We start from the raw sequence: 24778 nt of genomic DNA, 5'->3' as shown, positions 1-24778 counted from the left end.
GGCTCAAATCTACAACACTACGCTCAAAACAGCAGTTGACACCAGTGCACCGCTCGAGTACAAGAATGGAAAAAATAAAACACTAATTCCTGGTTCTCCAACAAACTCAAAGAACTACGTGCCCTCAAGGGCAAAGCCCTGAGCAAATGGCAAGGATCCCCACAGGACCACACACTAACTGCCTACGGATCTACATGATTTATCGGTCACAGAAAAGTCAGCGACGGAAATATTTGAATGAGAAGGGAATAGTTTCTTACCTGTAACTCCATTTCTCCAGCATTGGTATCTTTCATGGATTCACATGCTTAGAATATTCCCCGTCGTCAGGCTGGGAATCCCCGGTACATTATATAGACCTTTTCCCGTAGGAAAACTTTTTCGACGCTTATGCGTCCTATCCACCTCGTTTTGTATCATGCGTGCCCGCGCCGTCAGGGCGTCATGATATAAATACAGACCCCGCCCCCGCGCTCCCTCAGATTTCGGCTCCCAAAGTAGTGGGGGAACCGGTTTGCATGTTCAGGGGAGGCAGGTGGGCGCATGTGAATCCATGAAAGATACCAATGCTGGAGAAATGGAGTTATAGGTAAGAAACTATTCCCTTCTCCAGCATTGGATCTTTCATGGATTCACATGCTTAGAATAGATTACACAGCAGTACCACCCCCAAAGAGGAGGCGTGCATGCAAACCCATATACTTTGTTCGCAGAGCCCGTTCCCTATGATCATGTATACATCAGTAATAGTTAACACAGGAAAACGAACCACATACAGTCACAAATTCCATAGGATGCAACCCCTCAGCCGGGGCTTACCTTACTGGAATAGGTGTCGAAGCACCGCCTGCCCCATCCGGGTATCTTCGGCATGTTGCTGCGACAGGCAGTAATGGCGGGTAAAGGTGTGTGTAGCCGCCCAGGTAGCCGCCATGCAAATGTCCCCCAGAGGGACTCCGGCCCACAGTGCCGTCGACGATGCCGCTGCTCTAGTTGAGTGAGCTCTTGGCCGTCGTAGAAGAGGTTTCCCTGCCCTAGAATGGCAGTACGAAATGGTAGATGACACCCATCTTGACAGTCCTTGTTTCGAAATGGCTTTTCCTTTAGCCCCCAAACCATAGGCCACGAACAGCTGTCTTGTTTCTCTGAACGGTTGCGTACGATGGAGATAAAACTTAAGGGCCCTTTTTACATCCAATGTGTGTAGCATGCGCTCCGCTCCCGAGCATGGCTCTGGAAAAAACGTAGGCAACACAATAGAGGAGTGTTTGTGGAACACCGAAGGAGCTTTTGGTATAAACTGCGGGTTAGTGGCTAGGACTACCTTGTTCTTGAAAAATCGTAAGTATGGCGGGTCTACCATTAGAGCCTGAACTTCTGAAATACGTTGTGCTGAAGTGATGGCCACTAGGAAGGCCAATTTCCACGACAGAAACTTTAGAGACGATGATGACATTGGCTCAAAAGGAGGCTTCATAAGAGATGTTAAGACCAGATTGAGGCTCCACTCCGGCGGAAATTTCTTCTCTGGCGGGAAACTCCGAAAGAGGCCTTTAAGGAAGTGTTTAATCAGGCGGTCGCTGAACAAAGGTGCCGAGTGCCGTCGACGAGTAAACCTGGAAATGGCTGCTAGGTGTACTTTTATTGAAGATACCGACAGGCCCTTTTGGGCTAAGAGCAGCAAGTATGGAAGGAGCTGTTCTGGCTTAATCGATTGCGGGGCCAAGCCTGGTTGATCCTCACACCATTGACAGAAACTTTTCCAATTGTACGCGTATGAGGCGTTTGTGGAAGGTGCTCTTGCCGCTTGTAGGATACGCTGACAGTCCTCCGGAATCGTTAGCCGACCAAATTCGGCGAAGTCAGGAGCCAGGCCGTCAACTGGAGGCTGTCCGGGTCGTGATGCCAAACAACACCGTCCTGTCGAGACAGAAGGTCGGGGGTCTTCTTGAATCTCATCGGTTCCGCCGCCGCTAAGTGTAGCAGGTCTGAAAACCACACCTGTCTGGGCCAGTATGGGGCCACCAGAATTACACGACATGGGTACCTGAGGATCCATTGCAATGTCCTCCGGACCAGGGGAAATGGAGGGAATGCGTACATGAAATTGTTCGTCCATGGGAAGGAGAACGCATCCCCCAGAGAGCCCTTCTGAGGCCATCTGCTTGCGTACTGATGGCATTTTTTGTTGTTCTTCGTTGCAAACAGGTCTATGGGCGGGTGTCCCCATTTCTTGAATACTTGTTGTAGTTGCTGGTCGTTCAGTACCCACTCGTGAACTTCGTTCATTTCTCTGCTGAGGGCATCTGCTTCCACGTTTCTCACGCCTGGTAGGTGGAACGCTAAGATTTTCATGTTGTGTTGAATGGCCCAATGCCAGATTTTCTGTGCCTCCGTCGATAGGGATCTGGAACGTGTCCCTCCTTGTTTTCTCAAGTAGAACATCGTAGTGGTGTTGTCCGTCATGACACGCACCACCGAGTCCCTCAGTTGCGGAAGAAAAGATTTTAGAGCCCATCGCACTGCTCTCAGTTCTAGCAGGTTGATATGCAGGGAGGACTCCTGCAAGGACCACCGGCCTTGTACCTGTAACATATCCAGATGAGCTCCCCATCCGCTCAGCGATGCATCCGTCACCACCGTCTTTTGAAACTCTGGTTCCAGAAGAGGCATCCCTTTCGTTAGATGAGTAGACACTCTCCACCAGCCGAGTGCTTGAACTAGTTGTTCGTCGACGACCCGTCTGTCGGACCAGCGACCTCGGCTCTGCGCCCAACGGTCCGCTAGAAATTCCTGGCAAGGCCTCAAACAGACGGCAGTTGTTTATTAGCGGAATGCAGGACGACATGGTCCCTAGCAGGGACATGTACTTGCGCACTGAGACCTTGGTACCGCCTCTCCATTCCGAAGCCTTGTTTTGAAGTTTCTGAATTCTTTCGCTGGATGGTCTCACCAGGCTTGTGTGTGTATGAAACTCCGCTCCTAGGAAGACCAAGGTCCTCGAAGGCTCTACGGAGGACTTGTTGAAGTTGATTGCGAAGCCCAGTTCCTGTAAGAGGGACATTGTGGCTCGTAGACTGTCTCGTGTTTGTTCCTTGGATGAACCTCTGACCAGCCAGTCGTCTAGATATGGATAGACATGATGAGCGTCCTTCCTTAAATGGGCCGCTATAGGGGCCAAGCACTTGGTGAACGTCCTGGGGGAGGACTTGAGCCCGAAAGGGAGGACCTTGAACTGAAAATGCTTTTTCCCGACGACGAATCTTAAATATCACCTGTGTCGTGGGCGTATTGGAATGTGAAAATAGGCATCTTGAAGGTCTAGTGATGATAGATAATCCATGGGTTGCACCGACCTGATAACCTCTTGGAGCTTTAGCATTTTGAATTTTAGGCTCTTTAGCCACTTGTTGAGTACCCTCAGGTCGGGAATGGGCCTCCATTTGCCGTTTGGCTTTTTTACAACAAAGAACCTGGAATAAACTCCTTGTCCTTCCTGTGCTACAGGAACTCTCTCTACCGCCCCTTTTTGCAACATAAGCGCCGCCTCTTGTCGTAGGACTCGGAGGTGGGGCTGTGTCGAGAATAAAGGAGGAAGACGCGGAGGCTTGTCTTTGAATTGCAGCGCATGACCCATGCGAATCGTGTCTAGGACCCATCGATCTGTGGTGATGCATTTCCATCGGTCGAAGTGATGAGAGACTCGACCCCCCAGGACGTTCCGAAGGCCGTCATTGGTTGTTGGTTTGCTTGGTCTTCGTCGACGACTGACCTGAGCCTCGTCGTCTGGAGGCTTGATAATCCCTGCTTCTACGAGCCGACTGGGACGCTCGTCTGAACCCTTGTGAAGAGTAAGATGGCCTGTTGAATCCACGGTCCCTCGAGGCTCCAAAGCGGGAGTTTCCAGAAGCACCCCTGAAGGGGCAAAAAGAACGAAAATTTCTACCCGTTTGCAGGGCGCCGAGGGACCTAGCAGTATCCGTGTCTTCTTTCATCCCTTTCAGCGCTTCATCAACCTTTTCGCCAAACAGGTGTTCCCCTTTGCATGGCATGTCAAGGACTTTGTACTGTACTTCAGGACGGAAAGTAGTACATTTGAGCCACGCTTGCCGACGAAGCACTACTCCATGGTTGATTTGTTTGAACCCAGATTCTGCTAGGTCAACTGCGATATTGATAGCGTGGTTCGAGGCCTCTTCGCCATCCCGCACCAGTAACATAGCTGCTTTCCGGTGTTCGTCTGGCAGGTGTTCTAGGATAGGGGCTGATTTGTGCCACATTTCCCTATCATATCGTGACACGACTGCTAAGGAATTGGCTGTTCTTACTGTCGTCGCTCCGACCGAGAGCACCTTCTTTCCAAAGGCGTCCTGTCTCCTAGCCTCGCTTTGAGGTGGCGTTGAACATTTTTGCTGGACCCTGGCCTTCCTAGCCGCTGCCGCCGACACCACCGAGTCAGACAGAGGCTGTGATGTTAGACATTTTGGAGTGGACTCCGGAGCTTTAAACTTTTTCTCGATCCGTCCCTTTATGGCCGGCTCCGAGAACGGATGGCGCATCGTTTTGAGACCTTCTTGCCACACGTGGTCCAGGATTGCGATGGCAAAAACCGATTTTCTCCTTTGACCCATATGGTCAAAAAGGAAACAGTCTTTCTTCTGCTCCTCCGGAATCAAGCCGAATTCGGAACAAGCTTTCCCCATCATTGCATGGAAGGCTCCCACATCATCCGGGGGAGATGGCTGTGACTGGCTCCTCGTAGACTCTACCTCTACATCCGAATTCCATGTCGGGTCCCTCGAAGGTGACAGGGAGATGTCTGACCCTGAGTCACCCAGTACAGAATCGGACTCCGACAACTCACCCTCCTCCTGCGCTCGAGGACGATCTTTTACTGCCTGGGGAGCCGATGGGCGTTTCGTCGTCGATCGAGCCGTGCAAGTTTGCTCGTCGACGGAAGGTACAGACAGAAGTGACGATGATGTCCCGGGCTGAGGGAACTGCGTATCCAGCCGCTGCAGGAGCTTCTGAAGAGTATTAAGCACATCCAGAGACAAAACCGTCTGGGGGGTCAATAACGTGGACGATATCGGTACCACACCCCCGTTTGCACTTGTCGCCGTCGTAGTCGACGTGGAAGGCCGTAAGCCTAAATCCGATGGTTGCAGAACCAGATCACCTTCTCCTTCCGCCGAGCCGGCCGTGTCTGGCTGCAGTAAGACCTCCGGGGGGATCGGGTCATAGACCTCGGGCAGCCAAGCCATGGACTGAGTCTCCGTCGACGGGGGAATCCCCACCGCTGCTGCTTGAACGGTAATAGGCATCGTCAATGACACCGAGGTCGACGAGCAAGTCGTCGTCGAGCCCTTAGACTTCGTCGTCGATTTGGGTGCCGACTTCCCGGCTGAGGCTTCCCGACTCATGGAAGACCTGGGACGGTCCCCTGAGGAGGATTTCGACAGCGCTAGCCTCTCCGTCTTGGAGGAGGAGGAGGACTTTTTATGTGATGAGGAGGAACCATCCTGTTTCCTCTTATGCTTGTCCTCAGAGCGCATTTCAGCTGGCCGTACCTTCTTCGATGGAGGTTCCGACCTACCCCTGGAGGCCGTGGAGCCAACTTCCGAAGCCGGGTAGGCCCCTGCTCCGTCATTAAGCCAGTCGACCAGCCTTCTTTTTCGGTCCTTGAGGGTTTTTTGGGAGAAACCCTGACAAATTTCACATGTATCCGCCGAGTGGTGCGGGTGGAGACAGTAGATACAGTCCATGTGGCCATCACCTTCATAAACCTTTTTGAGGCCACAGGTTGCACACGGGCGAAATAACGCTTTTCCAGACATAATTCGCCAGAATTTGAACTTTGCCGAAGCGAAACAGACAAAAACAACCTAGTTTTCACTAGTAGTAAAACGCGAGGATCCCACTACTTTGAAAGACGGTTGAAATCTGAGGGAGCGCGGGGGCGGGGTCTGTATTTATATCATGACGCCCTGACGGCACGGGCACGCATGATACAAAACGAGGTGGATAGGACGCATAAGCGTCGAAAAAGTTTTCCTACGGGAAAAGGTCTATATAATGTACCGGGGATTCCCAGCCTGACGACGGGGAATATTCTAAGCATGTGAATCCATGAAAGATCCAATGCTGGAGAAATGTACGCAACACAAATGTTCATACATTTCCCATGCAAACATTTTCATTACAACAGCCCCACCCACAACACCCCCACCCCAACCCCAACATATCCCCTACTTACCTTTCCTTCCTTCATGTTGTCTCCCTGTGGCACTGGTTCCCTTTCACCTTCCTTGATCGGGAAAAGGTACCGCAGGGTCCTTTTTTGTTTTATTGGGCAGCTGCAGGGGTGTCCCACGCAACCCCTGCTCACTATACTGTATAGTATGGTGAGCAGGGTGTTGCAGGGGGACACCCCCGCAGCCACTGCCGTCTTTTTAGTTTTTTTACCTACCTAAAATGCATACCAAAAGGTACAAACCTTTGGCGGTATGTATTTTCGGACTTTTAGCATTGTCTGAACTTTTGTTGCGGTCATTTTGGCCTATTCCACCACCTACAGAACTCTGGCAACACAATACTAGAAAGCTATAGTGCTAGCAAAATCCTCATTTTACAATGATAGGATCGCTAACGCTACCTCAGAATCAAAAGAGCTGTTTGCCATCTGTAAGGAATTGTCTACACTGGTCACCAACACACAGGAAGTCGTCAAAGACAAATCCTTGTGCACCAGTTTACAAACAGCCATGATTAATAAAATTGAACTCCTACAGAAGAAGATCAATGATCACCACAAGTACCTCTGTAAATACAAAATGCCAGAGTCCTATACGACTTGCACGGACACAAAAGAGAAAACACTTTTCTCTTTTAGGGCAGTAACTGAGACCAAAGTACTGGACATCATCCGGAAAATCAAACCGTCCAATTGTAAAGGTGATGCCTGCCCAGCCAAGCTTGTCAAAGAATGTGCGGACACCTTAGCCCCATTCTTGAAAACTTTCATTAATGCCTCCTTCAACTCTAACACAGTCCCTGTATGCCTTAAAGAGGCATGGGTTCACCCACTTCTAAAAAATAATAATAAATAAAAAAAAAAAAAAAAAACACACACTAGACTCTGAGATAGCCAACAACTACAGACCTATCACCACTGTCCCATTCCTGCTGGAAATTCTGGACAAAGTTCTTTATACTCAAATTCAGCAGTTTTTGGAAGCAAACAGCATCCTGGGCAAGAGGCAATCTGGCTTCTGCCAGGGCCATGGGACAGAATCTGCCCTACTTGATCTCAAGATCCAACTCTGACATAATGGACAAAGGCAAGCCGGGACATCTCCTGCTAGATCCATCGGCTGCGTTTGATCTCGTTAACCATGAAACCCTTTGTAAACAACTCAATAATGCTGCCCACTTCTCCCCTGAAACCACAGCATGGATCTCGTCCTTCCTTAAAGGGAGACTTATGAGGGTCTTCTCGGACACTGCATGCGCAGCACCCACCACCATACACTGTGGAGTCCCGCAGGGTTCCTGCACTGCACCCACTCTATACAACATTTTCACATTACTGCTCTTCAATGACTTGGACGATCGCGGCATAGCCTACACAAACTATGCTGAGGACACCCAAGTCCTACTCCCTCTAACCGGCTCCTATGAACAGGACTCAGCTGCCCCAGCCAACATGTATACCGCTATCCAGACCTGGATGGCAGCAAATGGTCTGGGTCTCAATGGAGAAAAAACAAACAGATCCTCTTGGTAGGCACCAAAGACACGCTCAAACTCGACACCCAATACAGAACTTTTAATATTGACAAAACGCCTATCACTATATCACTAGCAGTTAAAACCCTAGGGGTTTTCCTGGACGACTCCTTGTCCATGACACGCCAAGTCAGTGCCATTGCATCCTCGGCAGCACTCACCACAAAAATCATCAATGCGGTCAAACCTTACTTGTCAACCAAAAACTGCCTTGCAATAGCTAGGGCTACAGTTGGTGCCAAACTCGACTACTTTAATGCCCCTTCTCCTAGGAACTTCCTCTAAAAACCTCAATAGGCTACATATCACTCAAAACAATTCCCTCAGAGCTGCATTCAGCATCCCTTAAAGGGAACACATCTCAGGCAAGAAGAGATGTACACTGGTTGCCAGTTAGAGAGCGCATTCTATTCAAAACCTTGGCCATCACACACAAGTGCCTCTCCCGCACTGCCCACAGCACTCAGAAATTAAGCATCATACAAAGTCTTCTGTAAAGCGCTTAAAACTAAACTCTTCAACTAATTATGCTCGGTAGACCTCCCGGCACTCATCTATAATGTTAAACAGCTCATTTCTAATAACTGCCTCTGCAGCTAACTTGGCTCCACTGTAACCTCGGACCCACCATGTGATCTTGTTCCAATGTAACCAAGGAACACATTGCCACCCACACAATGTAACCTATAATTTTTCCTATTGTCATTATTGTCTGCATTGTCATTACTCTGTACCCATCTCGCAACTAAGTAAGCCTACTGTAACAGCGCCGTGATGCCCAAGGGCCGTTTGTGCGCTTTATAAATTTAAATAAAGAAAATCCTTTTATACACTTGTATGTCGAGTCCCTTCCCCTTTTTGCTGGCCTTTAATTGCTGCCCAAACTATTTTTTCCCCTCAGTGAAAGGCTCATTGAGGGATGCAACTTCTGTATTTAGCCCTTTGGCAACTCTTATGGGCTACAAAGGTTTGGCTAAGCATCAAGCGGGTCCCTAGTCTCCCTGGGCCTGTATCCTTCACTGGATGTGCACGGATTCTGGTTGGTGGCAAGTAGTAGCCATTTTGGCTCAGTGGAAAACGTTTTCTTTGTGTTTTGGAGGCTTCTAAAACAGAGCACCCAGTGTTGTGTAATTCAGTTACCAGGTAAGTGCCTTGTGTGTGATTGGATAAAGACCAGAAATCACCATATACAGCGTTTACCTAGGAAGAAGGACCATAAATGTTTGTTTTTAGTGGCCAGCACGGGTTTGATGGCCCTATAGTTGAATGGTGCAAGTGTGTACGATTGACGACTAAGGGTCACCCTCTACCCTTCAATTTAGCATGAAAGGGGAGACTCTGTATAAAGGAACTTCAACGGATTGGATTTGATTCTGAAGCATTCGAGAGACAATGCATCTGGGTAGTGGGACCCTCCTTGCAGTGTATAGATGTTCAGTGGTGACTGGAGCTGGGTTAGGGAAGTTTTATCTACGCAACTACGTAAATTGTCTGGATGACCTCTAGCCCTTTCAGCATATAAATTCTCGTAGAATTCCCGGAATTCTGCCAGAATATCACCGGGGACTGTCGCCAGGGCCCCATCTGAACGGCATATCACCAGTATATCCGTCTGACCTCTGGCAATACTCTGCATTCTCGTCAAATATCAGCCCGGCCTGCATTCTTCCCTGTATCTGCGGGCTAGTTGAAGCATAGCTAAGAACCGTACCTCCCTATCCGCCTCTGTATTAAATTCACTCAGAACCTCCCAGATTTCGGCTAGGGATTCAGCACTGCCTGACTGAACCATGCTACTCTCCACATTTACAAGGGTGCGTTCCAGCAAGTCTAATCTATTTCAGATACTTTTCAACACTCCACACTGACTAAATACAGCGTCCCCTCAGGGTGACTTTAAACGGCTCCCAGAGAGTTCTTGCAGACTGTACCGACCCCACATTGAGCTCGAAGTAGGCTTCAACTTTTTCATGCACTTTACTGCGATAAACCTCATCCAGTAAGGCTTGACCCTTAAACTGTCAGCGATGGCCAGCAGAAACTTCCACACCACTGGGGAGTGATCTGACAGTGTCCGTGATAGCATCTTACAGGATACACTGCACTAATTTGCACTGATCTAGCTAGGATACAGTCAATGCGCGAACTTGTGTCAGGCACAGAGTAAAAGGAATAGCCCTTCTCACCTAGATACAGGGCCCTCCTCACATCAATCAGCCCCAAATCCGATATACCCCTTGAATAGCCCTAGTAATCAGGGAGTCAGGTCGAGCCCCCACAGAATATCTGTCCAGCCCTGCTTGCAATACTGCATTGAAATCCCCAGCCACAATTAAGTGTGTATGCAAATACTTCATGCATTTAACCCACAGGGTTTTATAGAAACTAGAATCCTCCACATTTAGCCCATAAACATTCACTAGTGTAAACAGGCAGCCAGCAATTTCCCCATTGACCATGACATACCTCCCCTCTGGGTCACAGTCTTGTTCAGAGAGCCTAAACACCTCTGGGATTTGTGAACAATTATGGACACTCCATGCAAGTAGGAAGAAAAAGACGTGCAATATCTATTTGCAATATCTATTAACCCCCCATGATTTTACCATTAAGCCCCCTAACGTTCCAGTTTAGGAGGGTACAGCTATCAAGGCCTGTACTTTGCACCATTAATCCTGCAGACTTCAACACCGTCCACCGTGACTCTAATGCGCAACCCATCTGTGCACTCAACCACTGCAGCGCAAAATACATGACTTTTTTTCAAAAATCACTGCCCCCACCCCCCCAAACCCTGTCTGTAACCCCCTTCCTTCCCAACCCCAAAACTGCATTAACTGCAGAGGGCTTCCCCCTGCCAACCACCAACCGGCAGTGACCACCTCCATCCCTCCCACAACATTATCAACAACCATTTTGAACTAGGGTGGCTACCCGGGAACGTCGGACACGGCAATCGCCTACAATCTGCCTACATCAGCTCTCCTTTTCGGGGGAGGAGGCCCATCACACAAGGATATGAAGTGATTGATCTTATTTGTTACATTATTCCATCACACCCCGCTGCGGGACCAGACATTTCCTAAAGCACCCTGCTGTTGCCAGAGTGGAGCCCATCTCCCTGACCAAATAGAAGTTCCCAAGAATTGCACAACCACAGTCGGGCACCCAGGGCCCTCAATGTTTAGGCATGGACTCCACAAAGGCTGCCACCTCGAGTGGGTCTGTAAAAAAGAATGTCTTGTTATCATGCACAACCTTCAACCTAGAGGGATACAACATGGCAGACTGTATTTGTCTATATCTTAGGAGTTTCTTCACTGCCAAAGAGGACAAATGGGCTCTTTGCACCGTGGGTGTAAAGTCTTGAAAAAAGGATACTCTCGCCCCCTCGTACTGACATCCCCCAGTTCCCGTGCTCTTGTGACGTCTCTGTCGCAGTAGTTTACAAGTTTGACACAAAGACCGGGCAAGGATTCTGCCCAGTCCTCAGGGTCTGTCGCCGAGATTCTATGTGCTCTCTCCACAAGAAACTGAGATGATAGTTCTGGGTCACGAAGCACCCATTTAAAAAAAGGTTTCCATAAAATGCTACAAATTGCGAGACGGAATGGATCCCCATAACCAGGACATTGTTACGACTGGATCTGGCTTCCAATTCTTGTTTCAGATTTCCTTGACCTTCTGCAGATTCCAGATTGCAGCTGTGACCTCACCACTCATGTCTTCAAGTACTCTAACCCTGTGTTCTGCCACCCTGAGCCGGCCACTTTCTTTTTCTATTCTATCCATCTTCTACTCCATGCCGTGTTTACGGGAGCAAAGCCAGTCTTCATTTTCGGCCAGCAACAGGCTCAATTCGGAAGTATTTACTGATTCTAAACTAAGAGATTGTGTAGTTTTGAAGTATATTTGTGTGGTGTTTTACAGTGCTCCCTTCTGAAGAAGGCTTATATTAACGGACTGGTAAATAAATTAATAATTGTTTTATCAAGAAACCCTGTGTGTAAGTGTATACTTGTCATTGTGAATCTCTGTAACTCCCCTACAGCTCACATTGACCCCTCTTGAGATAAGCCTCTGTTGATCACACTAGTAGGAGAGGAAACCGGGGAAAAGCGTACAGAAATGGACATTGTCACGGAAGAAGGCGGCATCCCCCATGCTCCTCGCTTAGTGAGACTGCTGGCAAATATCTGGCATTTTGAGTTAGACGCTGCGGCAAAAAGGTCGATCAGAGCCCTGCCCCGTTTGACGAACAGATGGTCCACATGATCCTGACAAAGTTCCCACTCTGAGGAGTGCAGTTCCCTGCTGAGGGAGTCAGCAATGGTGTTTTTGACACCTTCCAGGTGTAACGGGATGAGGAACATCCCATGTTTGATGGCACAAAGCTATAGGCTCTGAGCTTCCTTGGAGAGCGCTGGGGATCGCGACCCCCTCCCGCCCCCCTGCTTCCTGATGTAAATCATGGTGGTGATGTTTGGTAAAATCCTCACCACCTTGGCTCTAAGAGACAGCAGGAAAGACTTAAGTGCCCAGAAACCTGCCCGTAGCTCCAGGATGTTGATGTTCAGATCCTTCTCCTCTGGAAGCCGCAGACCTGCATGTAGTCATCCGGTGTGGGCTCTCAAACCTTCCAGAGGGGAGTCTGTGTTGACTGCCTCCTGGTATCGGCGGGGTTTGAAATCCCGTCCCCTGGGCGAGAAGGGCGTGTGCGCACCACCACTTATCACCTGCCGGAACTCTTCGTTGAGGTGGATCTTGTCCGCAAAACCCCAGGACACTTGTATCCAACGTACATCCAAGAATTCCTGTAGGGGGTTGCATTTGCAACCTGCAGAGACGGACAAGGTTGTTACAGGATGACATGCCCAGCAATGACTTGATGGCTTGAACCGTGGCAGTCTTGGCCGACGGCAGTCGCTGTAACTTCCCTTAAATGGCAGTTAGCCTCTCCTCCGAGGTGGATGACAGGCAAACCACTGTCTTGAGTCTGGCGGAGAGGAACAGCGCGTTCTGCGATGGCGGTAAGCAGGACTTCCGATAGTATATGGAGAACCCCAGCTCGGTCAGCAGTCAGACGGTTTCCTTCATGTGCTTGATGGCCAGCGCTCGGGAGTGGGCGCGTACCAGCCAATCGTCCAGGTACAGGCACACATGTATGCCCTTAGGGCCGACTAAGCCGAACGGTAGGGCCGTGAACTGGTATTGAGTGTTGGCCTTGTACAATGAACCATAGAACTTCTGATGTTTCCTGTGGATGGTGACATGGAAGTATGCATCCTCTAGGTCCAACGACGTCAAGAAGTCGTACTCCTCCAGTTGGCCGAGCATGTGCTTCAGTGTGACCATCATGCATTTTTGAGACTTTAGATATTTGTTCAGACGGCATAGGTCCAGGATGGATCTCCAACCCCCGGTCTTCTTTCTGACCAGAAAGTATCTCGAATAGACACTTTCTGTAACATAGCTTGTACTTCTAGGAGTCAAGTTATGTGCTGTTCCTGACGGGGAACCAGTTTTGATACGAGGGCACCTGCTTTGGAATCTTCTTCCATCTGCGGACTAACCTCGCCAGCGGGCTTCCCACTGGGGTGCACGAGTGGGGGCCAGACATCTTGGCCGGTTCAGGCTTGCTTGTGTGCCGGTGCCCTGCAGGCGACACAGATGCTGACCTCAGCTACCGTAGGCCTGGGAGTGACCCCTGTAGGCTTCCTGCGTGGAGGATCGGGGAGGATGACTGTACGATGCGGAGTATCCCTTGGAAGATCTGCTCTATTTTCCCCTGGCGTAGCGGAAAGACGACAAGCGATACTGCTGCAGAGTGCCATGGGAACGCGCCTCTTACGTCCATCTTTATGGCTTGAAGGGATTAATCGACAGCCTTCCTAAACAGGTATTCGCAATCGAAAGGCATGTCCAATACCTTTGCATGAACGTCCTGGCGAAAGTTAGTGGCCTTCAACCACCTAGTTTCGCATCTGTCGGAAACCTGCGATAGTGATGTCCACTGTCTCCGTAATTACATGGTTCACACCACCTCCCCTTCCTGGAAGAGGACGTCCTCTTCAAGTTCTTCTTCGGTTCCTTCATCCAGTGGTCGACTACCTTCCAAGCAAAAAGCCTCGCCTTTTATTCAGTTTACTCCCATTCATTCCAGCCCAGCTGTCAGTCAACCCAGCAGGATGGCTGTCCTTGCCGGACAGTCAGCCGGCCAATTACAGAGTGCATTTGGGTCTCCTAGGAGACTAAGCACAGGGAGTTTGGGGCACCTACCTCACTTCCTGCCCACCCCGGACACTTTGGAGCCAGAGGCAGGCTTCACTTGTGAATCCCGCCAAAGGTAAAGCAAATAAAGGGACCAAACCTGGTTTGGCGCGCAGAGTAAATCTCACGAAGGACCTTTCCCCAAAGAAATGGTGAAAAAAGAAGACCAGGGCCATTTTGACAAAAATGGCACCCATGGGTGCTTTACTGCAGCTGCAAACGCAGCCCGTGGTGAATGTACACCACTGTAGTTAAAAGTAAACCACTGCCACCAGCCATTCAGTGAGGAAAGGGCAACATAAAAATGTTACATGAGAAGCTAGACAAAGGGGATACTAAGTAACCCCTCCAGGACCCTAGTGTAAGATAGTGTGTGCTGGGTCTAGAATGTTACAAATGTAAGTAAAGTCAATTTCACTTTACTGCTCTTGGAAACAGTAGTTTATCCAAGAGAAGGTATTTAAACCTTTGGGAAATCTGAAAGACTTCCTTGTGTCACTGCACTGAAGGTGCTGTGCGACAATGTAAAAGATGATGCCTATGGAGTTTGTCAGACTCCACAACCAAAAGAAACAGAGTTCAAAATCACATTAACATACATGAGAGTGGGAAAGAGTCTCACCCTCTCCAGGTTAAAAAATCAAGTCCTCAAAATCCAGCAAAGTTGCTGGGGTTCTCTAGGGTGGAGGGAATTAGCACATTTCTGAGAATTCTCCTTAACAAAGACAGACACAAGTGATCACAATCCAAGGGTGTTTATTGAAATTCAAATGGATTGGTTGAACGCCTATCTAAACCCAAGTCTAAAGATGGGAGCAAGCTATAACCATCAAATAATAATGCAGTCCTAGTGTAGTCTGTCAAAATAAAACGACCTATACAAATAAACCTATTGCCAATCATTACTTCTAAATACAAAAGGGTGTGGGACAATGGTGTATGCAAAAGAAAATTGCTCATGAAATAATATTTCAGGACGATAGAGCAGTTGGCTTCCCTTCCCCACGTTTTCAGCATGGGGCAAGGCGGCACACGTGCAAGCTGCAAACACACTCTGGCTTCTTGGTCACGAAGTAACAGTTCAAAACATAGGCATCAGGGCCTTCCGCCAAAGTCTCTCTACCAATGACAGTCCCTTAGTGCAGATGGCCTGATTAACAAACAAAACACAAAAGTTCCTTTCCTTTGTCAGGGATTTCACATTCACAAGTTCACAACTTGTCTCCCTCATTCAGGCTCGGACCATAGGTCCCCCTCGCACAGGTGCAGACCCCTTTTCCACAATTGGTCTAACTTCATTCAGGCTCGGCCCACGGATCTCCCTCATTCAGGCTCGGATCCTACATTCTTGATATCAGAATCTAAGACTTTCGAATGTACAAAGGGTTTTGCTTAAACCGTTGCAGAATCACTTCGATTCACTTCACACAATTGTTCTCAATCTTCTACTCTTGTTTCTCTTGGCGGGATACCTTACAGAGTCCTTCGATTGAGCACCGCCACAATGCGAGACCACCTTCAAGAGTATTGTAGCTTTCCTTCTCAAGTTCAAACATTCATCAGCAGTTTAGCTTTACTTGTGTCTTTCATCACACGCGTTTAGCAATGCTTGTTCCAGTGCTCATTATACAATGTTGCCGCTTGCAACCTTGACTTCAACACAGATCAGTCTTGCATCAGTCTCCCCAGCTCAGCGGCTGTGTTGATCTCTCTATCGCTTGTTTGTTCATGGCGCCAAGGACGATACCACAGCGCCTGTTGCTGCTCCCCGCTTTGAGGCCCTCGGTATCTTTGACACACAATGCAGGATTCTTCACTTTGGTTTCCTGGCCTTACGTTTTCTGCCTTGAAGGATTCTTGAAAGTAACTGCGTCTTGCCGCAAAGGTCAAGGGTGCTTCCCTTCTTACGAACCCTTCAGTGTTTGCTGTCTTTCACCCCTCGTTCAGCTGCCGACTCGAATCTGTTGTACCTTCGTGTGCTTTGCCTCGCTCAGAGTATGCTCTCGTGCTCTGCCTTTTATCCGAGTGGGGAGATTAATGGAAGTCCGGTGTGAGTGATTGTCAGTAATTGCCTGACCTTAGTGTTGGGACACGTCAGGTACACGGCTTGGGTAGGAGTGTTTTCTCCCACAGCGGGCTGTCCGTGCTAAAGTGTTTGTGCAGGAAAAGAGGAGGTGGGGGGGGAGAAGAGTTTCCATCTATCCTACCTAGTAGGATGGGGTAAAGGTGTTACAGGGAAGAGAGGGATACCGCGTCTCACCATCCGTTGTCCCACTCCCCGAAGACCCTTCACCAGGTGATCCTCCGGCATTGGTACACCCCCAGGAACTGGATCCAAAAGCGATGGCTGTGTCCTGGCCAACTGGATGACATATCTCTGGGACTAGCAGGTGAGACACCTTCTGGTTTCTCATAGAGACAACTTCTCGGTCTGACAGGTCCTGAGTGAGGCATGACCCTGCTCGGAGGAGGTGTCAGGTCCTTGCTCGACTTGAGCCATGCCGCCAGCCTGCTATACCTGTCTTTATTTGTTTCCTTCGAGAAACGTAGCCATACCTCACACCCCTTCTTGTTGTGGTCCGGGTGCAGGCAGTATAGATACTTGATGCTTGTCCTCCACAAAGGAGTTGCTTAGCCCGCATTGGGTGCAGGGTCGGAAGAGGGTCCTTCCCTCCTTTTTCTCCTTAGTCATGGTCGGAGGGTGCAAAGAAGGTCCAAGTCAGCCTTCCAGAAACTTCGAACAGCAGCTCTTGAGGGGCACGAAACTTACTGACAACGGATCCCCGTTGCCGGCCGATGTAGATCGGAGCAAAAGGGCTCTGATCGAACAAAAATATAACTTTTCCATGAAAAACCTGGAACAAAATAGCTCGAAGAGCAACTCGAGTACTCCAACACTGAAGCGTGTGGTACAAATCTGAGGATGTCTGCCAGAGCAGGGCATAGGGAGAGGACTGTCATTGGGTGGGGGCAGTATGACCATTGGACAAATATTGGTTTAGAGGAGAAATACAGATTTAAAAGTGAAAGTGATACTATTTTCTTTTTACCGAGGATTGCCAGCCTGACAGGGAATATTGACGAGCATGTCAATCCATGCCAGACCCCATGCTGGAGAAATAAGAAATCCATCAATGCAAAAGCAAAGTGAACCATGATCAGTAAAATACACAGTATTTCAAAGAATTAAATTATAATGTTTGAACATGCAAGTTAATTTCAGCCCAGGACAATGTGTGGGTCTCTGGACAGAATTTGCAGATGACCCCCCCCCCCCCCCTCACTGCATGCCGTCTTATCTGGAAAGGGAATCCATTTGAAGCTCGTGCATACCAGTTATTTACAACTGCAATAAAGTGACTAAAAACTAAACTTAAAAAAAAGAAATCGAAGGATGAGATCAAAATTGAACTGTCTTTTGCATGCTATGGATCTGCTCAGCCCACCAACTTCAAACAACAAATAGGCGAATGGCTTTTACTCCAACCTTAAAAAAAACATTCAGTCCAACAGACTATCACGTGGGTTCCAGGAAATGCACTCTTCAGAGCTAAAGTGAAACTAGCTGTGAATTTAATGAGAGCGAATATGCATCTTGTATTTTGGCAATGAATTGCCAATAGGAGATTTGTGATTTTCTACATCATCTTAAGGGTGGGAAAAGCCATTGATGTGTCATTTGTAAGCTAATTTCAAGGCGGTTCTGTGGGAGTAGTTAAATACATAAAAGTCAGAATTTCAGAACTCTGATACCTAGCCAAAAAGTGATCACATCTCCCCAGAAAGTGGGAAGCTGACACATGGGACAATAGTGGCTAAATGTATTGCTTAACTGGTGGTTAAGTTTGATCATAATCAATGCTATCGTTGTCATGCGATTGAGAAAAAACTACCAATTGTGCAGGCAACATGGTGTGAACATGAGACGTCTAGATAGATGTGTCTTGATCAGAGGAACACAAATATATACATTATGATGATTATTTGTAAAATAAAAATAGTTACCCATTTAGGGACTTTTTAGGTGAAATTTTGCAACATAACATATACATGAAATGACACTGTAGACAGTGGATTTATATCCCAACTTCCTTATTCCATAATTTAAATGTCACTACCCCCGGAACCTATCAGTAGTCAGGGGGTAGAGAGAAGGGTAACTGTCCAATCCTGGTTGCGAGATAAGTTGGCCCCTCCTTAGATTAAGTTTGTGGGTGTGATGAGTGGTACATAAAGTGGATGCAGTATGAGAGGAGAGGGAGCTGCTAAAAATGACCAAGAAAGAAACTGGGGAGGCCTGAAAGCTGACTGGGCCCCATGGTGAAGAGCTGGGGACCATCCTTGACAGTGGTGTGACTAGACCCCTGCCCTGTCCCAAAGAGGGTCCAAAAACATAGCTCGCTTTCCTGAACTTTAAACAGAGGTTTTTAATGCAAGTAGAATTGAGCCATTTAAAACTAAATGGTTGGGGGAATCTGCTTGCTTTACCTGGTTCCTTTAATAGTGGGTGGGGCGCGGAAGGGGGCAAACTGTGTTGATCCTTAGCATATTTGACTGAATATTAATTTGATTAATTCCCCTATAACAAAAAAACCACAAGGTGATTTTTGTTAACATTCCAGTGTATGCTAAAAACTATAGCCTGTAATATAATTAGGTAATCCTATTCTTCCTGTTAACCCGGACTTCTTTACAGAGGAGGGGTGTCCCTGTCACCAAACTAAAATCCCAGAAACTGTCCGCATCCCCAAACATGGGCCTTTAAGTGAAGGGGTGTCTGAACCACAAAATTAATAACCATCCTTATTTTCCTGTCCACCTTTCCATACATGGGCCTTGAAGTGAAGGGGGGTGGGGGGTCCTGAAAAACCCATTCATAAGTATCCACATTGCCCAATACAGGCCTTTAAGTGAAGGGGGCGGTGGTCTAAAATTAATAACTGTCCCCATTTCTTAACCCTTGTCTTTCAGTAGAGGGGTACTGCAAGTAACTGACTGTCTGGTTTTGGGGTTGGGGCAGAAAAAGTGTTTCGATAATGGTAAATAGAATAAAGCTTCCGTTTAGAAAAGTGCACAGTATACTAAAAGTGGGTTAAAGTAAGAGTTGTGAAGCATTGCTGAGAGTGAAGCGCCAGTCTAAATTTGTTTTCAATTTGATCAAATGGAACCAAACTGCTAGCTGTTAGCGCACAGGAAAATTGAAATTGCCCAGCACTGCATATGCAAATTGATTTTGTTCATTCACCACTGTTGGTTATTCTTCAAATTTTAATCTGCATAAAGTGTGAAACTTGTCATGTTGCCAGGTCCTTACGTGCTACATGCTACAGAAAAAAGAAAACCGCAGACAGGATTGTGCTTTGTGTTCTCCAAACCAACTTGTGTTATTTATGTAAAAAGAAGTTTAATTGTGAGCTACAGGGAAGGTGGCGTGTGGTAGTTTTAGTGTGATCTTCATTAAACCTATAATTCAAATATATATGGGATACATTACTCACCGTAATCGGATTTCTGATGCTTGTATCTGCTTAGACGCACATGCTGTGCATAGGCCGACATCTAGTGGTAGCTGCAGAGTATTACAGTTGTTGTTTTTGAAACTCTAAAGGGGACGTCGACAGGGCGTGCCAGAAATATTATCCCTAGTGTGACGTCCACTATCCCCATGATCCCTCACACGTCGAGGTCCCTCAGATAATATTTACTGACAAAGTAGCATGAGGTGTAGCGTGAGTACAGTTGTATCCAAGCAGATACATAGCAGACAAGCTTATAAGCATCCATGTGCCTTCTCTCAGAGGGGAGGAAGGGTGGGTTGCATGTGAATCTAAGCAGATACAAGCATCAGAAATACGATTAGGGGGAGTAATGTATCCCTTCTGAGGCTGGTGGATTCTGCTTAGATCACATGTTGTGCATAGATTAGCAAGCAGTGAAAGGAGGTGGGTTGTGAGAAGGTTCAATAGCAAATAAATGTCTTAGAACCGCTTGACCCACTTGTGTATCTGTCTTGGAATGGGCGTCAATGCAGTAGTGCTGAGTGAAAGTATGAACAGAGCTCCAAGTAGCTGCCTTGCAAATACTGTCTAAGAGAACATTTGCAATGAATGCAAGTGTGGCCCCAGCACCTCTCGTGGAGTGAGCCCTGGGTGTAAAAGGCAGTGTTTTATCCGATAGGGAATAGCACAGTTGGATACATCAGACTATCCACTTAGAGATAACGTTCTTAGAGATGCAATCAACTTCTCTGCCTGGCGCTATGGAGACAAACAATTGATCTGTTTTTCTTAGCGGTCTGGTCTTGTCTATGTAGTAGAGGACCGCTCTTCTCACATCCCGTGTGTGGAGTTTTACCTCAGCAGAGCTCTTGGGCTCCTGGAAGAAAGCCGGTAGCTCAATTGATTGGTTTACATGAAATTTGGAGATGAATTTATGCGAGTATGTTAAACCAGCTTGTCCTTATGTATAATAAAAGAAAGGATCCTGCACGGACACTGCTTGGATTTCACTAACCCTTCTTATGGAAGTGATAGCCACTAAGAAGTTTTATAAGTCAGGTGTTTGAGACTAGACTTGTGCATAGGCTCGAAAGGGGGTCCGATGAGCTTAGCGAGTATCACAATGAGGTCCCAACCTGGCAGTGGGTTAGAAATTGGAGGGTGGAGTCTTTTTACCCCTTCCATAAATGCTTTGATGCCTGGCACTTTCCACCATGAGACCTTATTATGGGAAGTGGTGTAGGCTGACAAGGCCGCCAGGTGGACTTTTAGAGAGTTAAACACTAACCCTGCATCTAGCAAGTGGAGCATATAAGTGAGAATGTTAGATGGAGTACATTCTATGGGGTATCTGCTTAGTCTGGCACCAAATTACGAATCGTCTCCATTTGTCAAATTAACAATGCCTAGTGTTTGGTTTTCTTGATTCTTTCAAGATATTGTCATGGTCATCGGGCCAAGAACGCAAACAATAAAGGGCCACATACATAGGGGCCACGGATGGACACAGTCCTGATGCCTTTGGCGCAGGCTCATGAATAACAATATGCAAGAACATTTATTTGGGACAAGAATGCTTTTATTTTGGACATAACACCTGATTTTGGGTGCAAGTTGCATTTAATATGGAAACTTCCATCACTAAAACAGCCCCACGTGTACTCTTGGGTGTGGCTGCTGCTGCTATTGGGTTGTCTTGCACGTGCAGACTCTCTAGGAGTGGCAGGGTGTGGCAGGCAAGCCAGGCCTTGTGGGCGTGCCCACGATTGCGGCTATATAAGCTGCTCTGATCCCAGAGGCAGACGCTTCGCGTTATTCTGCGCTTCCATGCAGCGTAAAGCTCATCTTCATCTTGGCACTGCAACACGATGCGCTTCGTCAGCGATAGCAGCACCTGCAAGATGAAAAGAAAGGCAAGGTTAGACACAAAAGACATTAAAAGACATTCAGTTTAAGGTTGCGCTACCACTGAACCTCACGCTTTGCCTTAAACCATCACTCACCTGTTGTCGGACATTGCAGTTTCAGCCATCTTCTTCCTGGCCGCGTTCCGCGTCCCCACAGCTGCTTTTGAGCCGCATTTCCATCTATTTGGAAGAAAACAGAAAAGAAAACGTTATTCATGAATTAACAGTAATATTGAGAGCAATGATACAAAGACAGAAAACGAGAAGAGGCAAGGAGAAAACGGAAAGGGAAAGACAAGAGGAGAAGCATAGTCGCAGCTGGACTGGACTATTACTTACCAGGGAACAGTGAAGGAACTAGATCCCATCAACAAGCGCCCCTGCCAGAAGTAGCAGGACGGAGAGCTTACCATCAAAAGTGTCACCAATTGCCGCCGCTCACAGCTTATCCGCAGAGGGAAAGACCGGACGGGGGTGATCCAACTCCTGAGAGGGCTGCAACCATGCCCAAACGCCTCAGCTGAGACTAGGTGAGTGTAACAGATATCCATGCAGATTGAGATGCCCGAACTCTATAATCTCAGGAGCCATGCTGCCAAGTTCATTGAGTGTGGTTGAGGGTGCACTGTTGGTCCCTCGTTTTGGGAGAGTAGGTTGTACTGGCACGGGAGTTTGATGGGATCGCACATCGCCAGTTTGCACAGATGTGGATACCATGGTTGTCTTGCCCACATAGGAGCAACTAGGATAAGCGTCATCGGTTCCTTGTGTAACTTGTTCACCACCTTCTTCGTGAGAGGAGTGGTGGAAAAGCGTAAGCACATTTCCCTGACTAGCTCATCCATAGGGCGTTCCCCTTGGAGCCTGGCTGGGGAACCTGGACGCAAAGTCTCGGCATTGTCGGTTTTCGCTTGTGGCGAATAAGTCTATTGTTGGGAAATCCCATCGAGATAAGAGATGTTCTACGACTCCTTCGTGTAGACGCCACGCTTGCTCCTCTGGTAGGGGATCTCTGCTCAACAAGTCTGCTAGAGCGTCGAGTTCCCCTGGAACATGTTGTGATGACAGGAACATTTTCCGTCTGAGTGCCCATTTCCAGATTTTTTGTGCAAGTCTGGACAGATTTGGAGAATGTGTACCCTCCCTGCTTGTTGATATAAAACATTGCTGTAGTGCTGTCTGTTAGGATCTGCACAGACAGGTTTGTTAAATGGGGTTCGAATGCCTGAAGGGCTTTGAATACTGCCAGCAGTTCCAGCACATTGATGTGGTTCTGAGCTGCAGTGTGAAACCACAGACCCTGAGCTGTGTGGTGAAGGTAGTGAGCCCCCCGCCCTGCCAGTGAGGCGTCTGTTGTGATCACTGCCCGTATCTGTGGGTCGTAGAAAGGTTTTCCTTTAGTTAGGTTTTCTCTCGTCCACCAGCGAAGATTTTGTACAAGTGTTGGCGAAACGACCACTAGATCGTCCCACTGACTGCTTGCCTGAGACCACTGTTTCGCCAACCACTCCTTTACAGGACGCATGCGCAGGCACGCGAGGAACCAGGTAAATGCAAGATGCCATCATGCCTATTAAACGCATTGATTTGCGCACCCTTATCTGGCGGCCGGCCCAATGTGGTATTTGCAGTAACATATGTTTTACTCTTTCCTCTGAAGGAAAGACCAATCCTTCCTCTGTGTTTAGGACAGCTCGTAGGAACTGTTTTGAAGTGCTTGGCACTATGCTTGATTTTTTCTCGTTGATGGAGAAGCCCAAATAAAAGAGGAGGTTGATTTTTCTTTGGATGTTTTGTCTGCAAATCAGGTGATTCCCCTGTTATGAGCCAGTCGTCCAGGTAAGGGTAAACTGGGATTGCCTCCCTGCGCAGGTGCGCTGCCACTGCCGCCAGTACCTTTGTGAATACCCTTGGAGCCGAGGCTATTCCAAAGGGCAGCACTTTGAATTGGTAGTGCTTGCTCGCCATCTTGAAACGCAAGAATCTTCTGTTGCCGGGAACATTGAAATATAAAAATAGGCATCTTTCATATCCAGTATTGCCATGTAATCCCCCTTTTTTCGTAGCGCGATTACCTCTTGTAGCGTAGTCATTCAGAACTTTTGTGGCTTGACATTCTTGTTTGCAGGGCATAAATCTAACAGGGCAAATTGTTAGATCTTTCTTTGGCACAAGGAAGTAAGTTGAATAAATACCCCTGTTTACCTGATTGGCTGGGACCACTTCTATGGCGTCCTTTAATAGAAGTGTAGTTATCTCTTCTAGAAGGATCCGGTGATGTTCTTCTGAGTGTATTTTCTGTCGTGGGGAGTGGTTGCGAGGATGTTGAAATAGTTCTATACAGTAGCCCCCTGCTACCGTGGACAGCATCCATCTGTCCGAGGCGATTCCCCCCATACGTGGGTGAAGTTGGAAATGCGTCCTCCTACTGGAGAAGCATGGGAGAGCACTTGGAGAGGCATGTCACTTGCTCTGAGGTGGAGTGCCACCTCGAGCAGGGCATCTGCCAAGACCACAACCTCTGCATTGTCCTCTGGGATAGCCTTGGAAGGATTGACTTTGATTACTTCCCCAGGAGGAGCCCTGGCACTGATTGTAGTTGGATCCTCATTGCGAATTTTGGCTTCGAAAACGGCGAAAATTTCCATTACCTCTCTGTCCAGTAGGCTTATTAGTGAGTTGACCTAAAGATTTTAGAGTGTCATACTCGTCCTTTGCTGTTTTAAGTGCATCTTCAACAGCCTTACCGAAGAGCACGTTAGGTTCCACTGGCATGTTTATTAGAGTGGCCTGCGTTTCCGGCCTAAAGCCCGACTGGCGCAGCCATGCATGCCTTTTTATAACTGTCCCCTCTGCAATGACTCTCCTGGCATTGTCCCCCGCATCAAAATTTGATTTAAGGAGACAGGTAGATACGGCCCTTCCATCTGCCGCCACCTGAGCTAGTTGGGATCTGAGTGGCTCCGGGGCAGATGAAAGTTAAAGGATAGTTCCGGGACTTTTTTTTTATTGTCCCTACGGTTCGGCCATGTGTTTTTAAGCATAACTCGGTAGATCGTAGAAAACTTTCCTATGGACCTTACCCGACTTTTCGTCCATTAACGCACTCGAAATCAGCCGCCATTTTCTGATAATCCTATCATTTCCCCCCCATCGCCCTGGCTCACCTGCTTTTGTGGCACTAAATCAAATCCCCCGCCCCTGAGCCTGACATCAGCAGACGCGTACCGCCCATTTCCCAACGCCAAAGCACGTTTTGTGTCAACAATCGCTGCGCCTCAGTTAATGAAGTGTCACCATGGAAATGGCAGGACG

The 24778-nt window shown here is 47.9% G+C and overlaps 1 protein-coding gene across 7 annotated transcripts in view; it reads right to left on the bottom strand.

The window, feature by feature from the left end:
* The window catches only part of FRS2 (fibroblast growth factor receptor substrate 2), a 620941-nt gene that overhangs the window by 4540 nt on the left and 591623 nt on the right, over nucleotides 1-24778 (bottom strand). The gene's annotated exons all lie outside the window — the stretch shown is intronic.

The sequence above is a fragment of the Ambystoma mexicanum genome, chromosome 12, assembly GCF_040938575.1.
Source record: "Ambystoma mexicanum isolate Mex_15411 chromosome 12, UKY_AmexF1_1, whole genome shotgun sequence".
Classification (NCBI taxonomy): Eukaryota; Metazoa; Chordata; class Amphibia; order Caudata; family Ambystomatidae; genus Ambystoma; species Ambystoma mexicanum.
Note: the sequence above shows the minus strand (reverse complement) of the source record. Positions and strands in the feature narration are given on the sequence as shown.